The sequence below is a fragment of the Eumetopias jubatus genome, unplaced genomic scaffold (genome assembly GCF_037043125.1).
Source record: "Eumetopias jubatus isolate StellerSeaLion01/CBP00866 unplaced genomic scaffold, mEumJub1_p1.0 scaffold_3, whole genome shotgun sequence".
NCBI classification, from domain to species: domain Eukaryota; kingdom Metazoa; phylum Chordata; class Mammalia; order Carnivora; family Otariidae; genus Eumetopias; species Eumetopias jubatus.
In genome coordinates this window covers 99,936,902-99,944,993 of record NW_028274809.1, presented here as the reverse complement: position 1 = coordinate 99,944,993, position 8,092 = coordinate 99,936,902, and positions in this window count along the sequence as shown.

The following is an 8,092-nucleotide window of genomic DNA, read 5'->3' as shown; positions in this document are numbered from 1 at the left end:
GCTTTAATTAGGAAATGCATCCCAGAACCAAACACTATTCACCACCCCCAACTCCTATCCCCACTGTTTCATTTGTTGTTACTCCCCACCTGATTGTTGTGATAACCTGTTTCTACCCTTGTCAACCTAGTTTAATCTCCACTCAATAGCCAGAGCGATCCTTCTAGAAAATAAGGAGTTCAGGTTTCTTCTCTGTCCACCTCCCCATCCCCAACCAATGTCTTCTATCAGGGCAGAATCCAAGTCCTTTCCCTGAGCCTTCCATGTCCTTTACTATCTGGCTGCATTCTTACTACCCTTCCCCTCCCCTTCCTTCACTCAGCTCCAAGTGCCACACTGGCCATCTTGCTCTTCCTTGAACACACTGGACCAGCTTCAGGTTTAGGGTCTTAGAACCATGTCTTTCTTTTCCCAGTGCATTTATCTCAAATATCGTCAGGCAGTTCTTGCCTCAACCTCGTCTCTTAAAGACAGCCATCTCTGACCACCTTCTATGAAACAGCACCCTGCTCTCTCCATACGTTCTTACTTTTCTTCTCTGCTTAATTTTCTTTATAGTACTTACTGGCACCTGACACACTCTTTATTTATTCATTTATTAACTCTCCCTGCCTTCTCCCAATAATGTAAACTTCCTGAGAACAGAGATCATGTCTGTTTTGCTTCCTGCTCTATCTCTAGCTCCCAGAGCAGTGCATGGCCCAGGGCAGATACTCAGTAACTATTTATTGAACTAATGATTGAATGACCATTTTGGCAATGGCATTGTGGAAGTGTGTGTGGGGGGTAGTTCAGCTCCTCTAGAGAGAAGTGGACTGTCCATCTGTTCTACCTTTAACAGAATGCTTCCCCAATTCGTGGAGCTGTAGCTGATAGCCCAACAGGGCAGCAGAGCCAGTCAGCTTCAATAGAGCTGTTGAGTTGAGATGTTGCTCTGCATTTACCTTGACTGATGGTTTGGTTCAAGTTATGCTTTGTGGGAAATTTATTCCCTCCCAGAGTTTCTTCTACCAACAGAGGGAAGACAATAATTTCTTCTTGGCATGATTTCCAACTCAGTATTCTCTGTCTTCAAGAGCTTCAATTGCAACCATATAACCGTTCCAAATCTCATCTTGGTTAAATCAAATGCTGCACTTGTAATTTAACCATCCTTCTCCTACTGCATCTTGTTCTTCTTATTTTCTTAGCTCCATTATGGAAGATTGATTTGCTTTGCTTTCCAGTTAGATCCTTAAGTCCATGGCTTTGGAGTTCTGGTTATGAGACGTTTTATTTCCTCATGGTGTGTGTGTGTTTCTCTGCGTCTTAAATTCACATATATGGAATGGCTAGAACAGGGATTTTTGCAGTTAAATATAAAATACTTGGAATAAAAAAATCAGATGTAGTTCAACATGTATGATTTACATTTTCATCCTGGTTCTGGATCTAATGGGTTAAATGACTATATCGAAAAAACCTTGCCCTTAATGAGCCTTATAATAAATGACCTATAGGAAACCTTTCAGTAATTAGGTCACTTAATACTTTTAAAAAGCACCCCTTGTAGGCAACATAAAATTGATCATTCTTACTTGATAGAAAGTTGTACAGAATTAGTAGAGTAAATTTTTTTAAAGGTTTATTTATTTATTTGAGAGAGAGAGGGAGAGAGAGAGAGCAGGGGGAGGAACAAAGGGAGGGAGAAGAGAAGCAGACTCCCTCCTGAGCTAGGAGCCTGATGTGGTGCTCCATCTCATGACCCTGAGACCATGACCTGAGTTGAAACAAAGGGTCAGATGCTTAACCACTGTGCCACCCAGGCACCCCATAGAGTAAACTTTTGATTAAGTGGCAGTAAACCATGAAGTTTTATTTCTATTTGCCATTTTCAGGAGAAAAATCAAATGACTTCTCCAGTCCAACAAAAATAATTCTTGCTTATTTATTCATTTACCTAATTACCAAACACACCCATTTCCTGTTGATGACAAAACTTCCACCGAAAATTTGCAATTTTAGGATCTGGAGTTGGAAGTGACTGGAAGTATTTAGGGTTAGATTCAGATGTGATGGGGGACCAAAACACGAGATTAAACAAGAGAGAGATTTGTTTGTCCCTCACATATAGTTCCCAAGAGAAGCAGTACCAACAGCTTTGGCATTCTCTGCTCCTGGGGACCGAGGTTCCTCCTCTTTTATTGCCACACCAATGCTAGGATATTGTGCTTGTTTGCCTACACCCCTGCCTTCCAGTTCTCGAGAGGAAGTAAAGGGGTCAAGAAGGGCATAATCAGTTCCTTTACGAACATGAATGACTGGAAGTTGCATCCATCACTTCTGCTGCATCCCGTTGGTCATTATGTAGTCATAGGTCTTAGTCACATGGCCATAGCTAGCTGCAAGGGAACAGGGGAAATATCACATTTATGCCATGTACCTAGCTAAAAATTAGAATTCTGATACAATGAAAAAACGTGAGGGAGGATGAATAGTTTCTGCTACAGATAGCAACACTCTAATTTTATAGATTCATGAATCAAGGCCACTAGAGGTAAAATATGTAGTCCCAGGCCTGATAGCCCCAGTGATGGTGGATCTAGGTGGACAGCCTAGGTCACAGCGGTATGATGGAAAGGGCATGAGTTTGGCGTCGGGCAGACCTGAGTTAGAATCTCAGTTTTGTCAATTACTGGCTGTGTGATTTTGGGGAACATTTATTGATCTTTCTGAACTATGGTTTTTTTATTTGTAAAAATCTCTCTCAAAGATTTCCTAGAATGGTAAATGAGTTAAAGTATGAAGGCACTTTTCAAGGTACCCAGCAAGCACATCATAAACACCAAGTAAATGGTAGGTTCTCCCTTACCCTGACCTTCCATATATAATTTCATACTAGATGATGTGGCTATATTTAAACATAGACAGGTATTAACCTATGGAAAAACATCTTGCTTAACCCAAATCTTCTGTACTTCTTTATCTCTGTACAGTCTGAGTTAATACTTAGTTGTAATTTCAAGGTACTTTAAGAGATGGACACAGAGGGAAGAGATTTTTAGGGAGTTTCAATTATCTAGAAAATTGAAGTTAACTAGAATCTCTCGTGTCCTGTAATTAACTGAATATTTAGCCTTATTTCAATAACACATCATATCCCGCTCATAGACTTGGTACTCATGGTTTTTGTCACTTTCACTTTTAATTTATTCTTTGTGTTTTCATCTCCAAATTCTAATTTCAACATCTGAATTTCATTTTTCTTTTAATGATTCTGGGGGTTTAAGTGAATGGATGTCCAAAGTTTGGAAAACGTTAGGTTGGCTATTTAAAAAATCTGAGAGAGCAGAAAAACGTTCAGATCTAGTTCACACTTTTTTCTCGAGTTACTTTAAAAAGTTCTTTCTAAACTATTTTTTTTTTTTAATGAAAATATCTGAAAGAACACACATAGATTTGCTTGAGAGAAATCCCTCCAGTCTGGGGAGAAATCATTCAAAGCCAAACCGTATGTGGTATGTAAAGTAGCATTTTGAATATTCATATTGTGGTGCGGAAATCAGATCCTTGGAACAGCAAGTCTCACAGAATGAATTGAAATGGAGATGGCAGTATGAATGTCACTTCCCTAATGCACAATACTGCAGTTCTCTCCAGCATCTTTTTTCCTAGATCGGATCACTGGAGAACAATCATGCTTACAGACATGGCAAACATGCCCTCATTCTGGCTATAAAAAGGCACTTTGGAAGGAAAACAAATTTTTGCTCAATATCTTGCTGAATGGATTCTAATTTTGGTAACGTGACACTATTCCTCTCGCCCATTCCTCTTTGCTTAGCTTGCTTTTGCAACATCAGCATTTCAAGTCCTTCCCACGAATTTTTTTGAGTCCCGGCTGGAATCGCCTCTGGAAATGGACTGGATGTTTGTGTGCGGCTTGCGAATTCACACTTCCTTTTTAAGACCCTGCCGTGAGGCCGAATTCTTCTTTCTCTACTTTCATTCATCTTGTTAGAATCCCTGTCAACAGATTTATCTCAGAATGATCTAAATTATCTTCACTGTCTTTTAGTGGAGGAGAGAAAATTTGGACAGCTTTACAGGAAGTACTTTACCTCACTTTCAGAATGTATTTCAATCCCTATTTTGGCACACCTGCTCATTCCATGTTGGCAATATTCATCTCCATTTGTGCTGTTAATGGATTTTCAATTACAAATTAGCCACAGAACATGCATCAGAATACTTTTTACCGCTGTATGAATTGATTCATACACCCGTGATATTCAATCTGCCTTTGGCTTGTATCAACAAGTTGTCTAATGTAAGGACTCTTTTCTGCTCTGGAAGCAGTTAGCTAATAGGGGGCCCCAGCAGACTGGTGTTTAATTGTGATTCCAGAACATTCTCCTTATAGATACAGCTAGAGCATTCTTTCACCACCTTTAAGGGTTATACTTGAGGGAGAGAACTAGAAGCTGGAGAAGTAGGGATTTTAAGAGGTTGGTCTTAAGAGGAAAGCTTCATAAATATTATAGTGCTCATAAAATGAAAGAATGGATCTAGCAGACAAAATTAAGAGAATGTCAATGATCTTGTTGTTATTATGTGGTTAGAGACTAAATGTTAGTTCCAAAGAGAAACTAAGAGCAGGTTCCTTTTCTCTGAACCAGTGCCACTAAAAATGTGTCCGTGGACCATTGTGTGAACTCTGTTCACATGAGACCAGTGCAGATATTGAAAGTATTTAGGAACTGTCACAACGATCTAATGTTACTGTGACATCTGTCCTTTTGCACAGAGAGTGTGAGAAGCAAGTGCTCTAAACAAATAGGGGGACATTCCTCAGTAAACAAAAGAAAACTTTGATATCGCTTTGCAACTCCATAGAGGTGGAGAAAAAAAGAAAATGGGAGCCCCTGGTCCAGCATAGGGCAAGGGTTATAGGTCTCAGAAATCCAGACAGCAGATGGTAAATTCTGATGGTGGAGGAAGATGGGTTGGCATTGTTTAGGCTCCCATGAGTCCCTGAGTTGCTATGGGTCTGTCAGCTCCATTTGGTTAGAAAAGAACATAAAAGACATTGAACTCTAGGAAACACACTGAGGGTTGCTGAAGGGGAGGGGGGCTGGGGCAATGGAGTAACTGGGTGTTGGGCATTAAGGAACGCACATGATGTAATGAGCACTGGGGGTTATATGCAACCGGCGAATCACTAAATTCTACCCCTGAAACTAATAATACAGTATATGTTAATTAAATTGAATTTAAATGAAGAAAAAAAGAAGCAAAAAAAAAGGAGAAAAAAACAGCAGTTCTGACTTCAGATTCTTCCTGGTGTGACCACCACTGCATGGGCCAGAGCATGCATCCTGTCATTTCAGGCAGCCCTGAAAAGCACCGTGGAGAGAACCTCCCGGAGCATCCTGTGGGGAGCTTTACTCTCACGGGCAACCCGAGAGTGGTCGTGGATCTCACCAAGAACAGCAGGAAGGCGTTGACGTTAACTCATCCGTCTTTTCAGTGCATATTGCTAAAAACCAATTGTTCTTACAATTAAAACACACTTGCAGCTAAATTCTAACTGCAACACAATAATACGTTCACCTTCCAAGGCTTAAAGTTAATACTCACAGGCTTCAACTGAGTTAGAATAAGGGTCTAATCATGAGAGAAGGTCTTGTACGAGCGGTATTACTTGATCATGTGCAATTAGTTCCATTTGCTTTTCCTTTCTTTCTAGAAACTTTTTCAGGAGCCTCCTTTTTGGAAATTTCAGCAGGAAGTTACTTAATTTTTGTTCCAGGGTTAATATGTATAGCCATAAAGTTAGTAATTTTTTCTCCTTATGTATGGTCTTTCCTACAGATTCCATGCTTCAGGTTCCTACTTTGTTCTCAGAGATGTTCAGTAACTTGAATGTTTGAAATAGAATATGTCTTATATGAGCCATGAAAGACCCATGGACTCTGAGAAACAAACTGAGGGTTTTAGAGGGGAGGAGGGTGGCGGGTGGGTTAGTCCAGTGATGGGTATTAAGGAGGGCACGTACTGCATGGAGCACTGGGTGTTATGCGCAAACAATGAATCATGGAACACTACATCAAAAGCTAATGATGTACTGTATGGTGACTGACATAACAACAACAACAACAACAAAATGTCTTATAACCTTTACTTAAACACCGTAGCTGACCATGGTTGAATAGGTGTTTCTCAAAATTTTACCCTAATGTCTTCACTTTACCCATGAGAACTGTGGCTGATACTGTTAATTGGCTCTTTCCGACATGTCATCGCCCCCATTTTCCCTTGGTACTTCTCAACATGGAGCCTGGATGTGGAAATATTCATCTACCCTGAGCCTTCTTTGCAACCACGGATGGCTGTGGGGCCCAGTTATGGCCACAGACTTGCATAGAATTCTGCCTTGGACACTTCTGGGGAATCATTTGCTTTTCTGAAGGAATGGGTTGGCTAGTACAACCCTTTGCTTTTCTTCTGTTGTGAGAAAGGACATGATGGCAGGGATTACAGAGGTCACCTGACATCCATGTGCAGGGAGAACAAGAAGCCCCGCTGTGTTAACATCACTGTGGCCCAATTTCTGTTACTTGCCTATAATTGGCCTCCTAACTGACACAGAAACCTTATCCTCGGAATAAGCTTTTCTCAAGTTGCATTCCAGAATGCATTTGACTATGGTAGATCACGTGGACCTGGCTCTCTTAGACCCTAATGTATCTTTTATTCCAGCCAATCTAAAAAGTACCAACGTGAACTCAATGGTTCAAGTTAATTTCTTCAGATTCTTCCAAGGCTATAATATAAAAATTCTATTCTGGTCCTGCTACTCATTTTACCTTGCTCAGTGTTCACTTTTAGGGTCCCCCTCTCTGTTTCTCATTCCTCCAATTTGAAAATCTGAGATTTGAGTTGAATTAAATCAGAATCCTCATCAGGGCAGAAATATACACAGAAGTCATTTATATTAGAATTTTATGTAAAGGGTATTTGTGTATGGCAAAGATGTTTATTCTTTTCAGAAGTTCTTGTTCCCCTATTAAGGAATAAGGCATCAGAGAAGGCATTTGAAGTAGAGCATAACACTGTTCTTGAAGTGGCTCAAAGCAACAGAGTGGAAAATAAGACAGACGGTGACAAAGCCATGACCCATGAATTTGGTTGGTTCAGTCAACACCTTCGAGAGGGGTCAGTGGCATCCACTAGATCACTCTGTGCAGCGGGCAGGCTTCTCCTCCCCTCTGCTCCAAGGTGCTCTGTGTGTTCACCCATGCTAGCACTTACCACACCGTACTGTGATCTATTTGCTCACATGCAGGCTTTCCTATGTGGCTGTGGCGCCCTTGTGGGGCAGCAGCTCTATCTCTGCATCCTTAGAGCCAGTAGCAAGCCTGGGGTCTTAAAAAAGATTTATAGACATGTGAAAAGAAAGAAGGAAGACGTAAGAATGTTAAAAATGAGGACATGTTCCTCTGGAGTAAGTTTGGCTCCAGAAAGTTAGGACATAGGTCATATAAGTACATTTGTCTGCAAGAAACATATATCTTCGTTTCTTTGACTCCCTTCCCTTCTTGGCTACAAATGGAGATATGTAATATATAGTAATAGACTTAAAGCTTGTCACATAGCTTGCCATGTTGGACAGCTTTCCATCCCCTTCTTTGTCTCCCTCTCTCTCTCATTCTTCTGCTCCTTCTCCTTTCTGAGAGCCTCGAGCTCTTACATCATCCCTTGGCCATGGGACTGCCAAGCTGGAGTACCCTAAAGGCAACACTGCAGGATCCATAATGTTTCTCATCTCTCTCCTCACCAAAATTTGCCAGATCTGTCTTCTGTCTCTCAGTTCTTCATTCTTTTCTGGGTTTAATCCCTCACACCACTGTGATCTGGGTGTTATGTTTATCAATCTGCCAGTCTCTTTCTTTTGCAATTGGAAAAAATATCCTTCAATGCCTTAATGCAAGGGAACGTATGTTGGAAGGGGGGGGCGCACCACCTAGATCCCCCTTCTGGGCTGAGAAGCTCATTCCCCCAACTTCTCAGCTCTGGACACTAGGACCCTGGGGCTCCATTCCTCTCCAAA